The sequence below is a fragment of the Seriola lalandi genome, unplaced genomic scaffold, assembly GCF_002814215.2.
Source record: "Seriola lalandi dorsalis isolate HSWRI2012SDOR001 ecotype SW California unplaced genomic scaffold, Sedor1 jcf7180002054962, whole genome shotgun sequence".
Taxonomy (NCBI): domain Eukaryota; kingdom Metazoa; phylum Chordata; class Actinopteri; order Carangiformes; family Carangidae; genus Seriola; species Seriola lalandi.
The window spans coordinates 1,360,705-1,361,423 of NW_019525513.1; positions in this window are offsets into that span (position 1 = coordinate 1,360,705).

Below are 719 nucleotides of genomic sequence, written 5' to 3' on the forward strand. Positions count from 1 at the left end.
CTTTATGGTAAATGACCCCCCCCCCCCGTCTGTGTGTGTATATGTGCAGGAGCAGCTGAAGTCGGTCGTGGAGGAGCTGCCCAGGAAGTTGGAGACGGTTCTGGCCGAGTCGGGCTCTAACTTGAGCATGGGTCAGAGGCAGCTGGTGTGTCTGGCTGGAGCCATCCTGAGGAAGAACTGCATCCTCATCATTGACGAGGCCACGGCCAATGTGGACCCCTGGTATGAGACATGCTACACACACACACACACAAGATTTGATTGTGGTAAAGGTTTAATTTCCTTTTGTTTCCACTGGATGACTGTCTGTGTTGTGACTGTCTGTGAACAGGAGACAAGAGACAAATCTGAGACAAGTTTGGAGAATGCACGGTGCTCACCATGGCCTCAACACCATCATAGACAGTGAGCAGATACTGGTGAGTCCTTTCCTCTGCAGATTGTAGTTTGGAGCTCATGTGGTTGAGATTTAATGTCCACAACTGCAGTCAGTGTGTGACATTAGTAGAAATACACATGTGGTATCTCTAATTTGGTAAGTGGTAGAAAGTCATCTAATGTTTTGCTTTTAGATGGCGTGAAAAAGGTTTAGTGTAGCGAGGCTTGAAAAGTGTCTTACGCTTTAGCTAAGAGGAATCAGCTCATATGATGAATGAGCTTGTTTTATTTCTAACTCTATACTTTAGGCTTCCTTATGTTGCAGCGTAGCTCCACGTGGG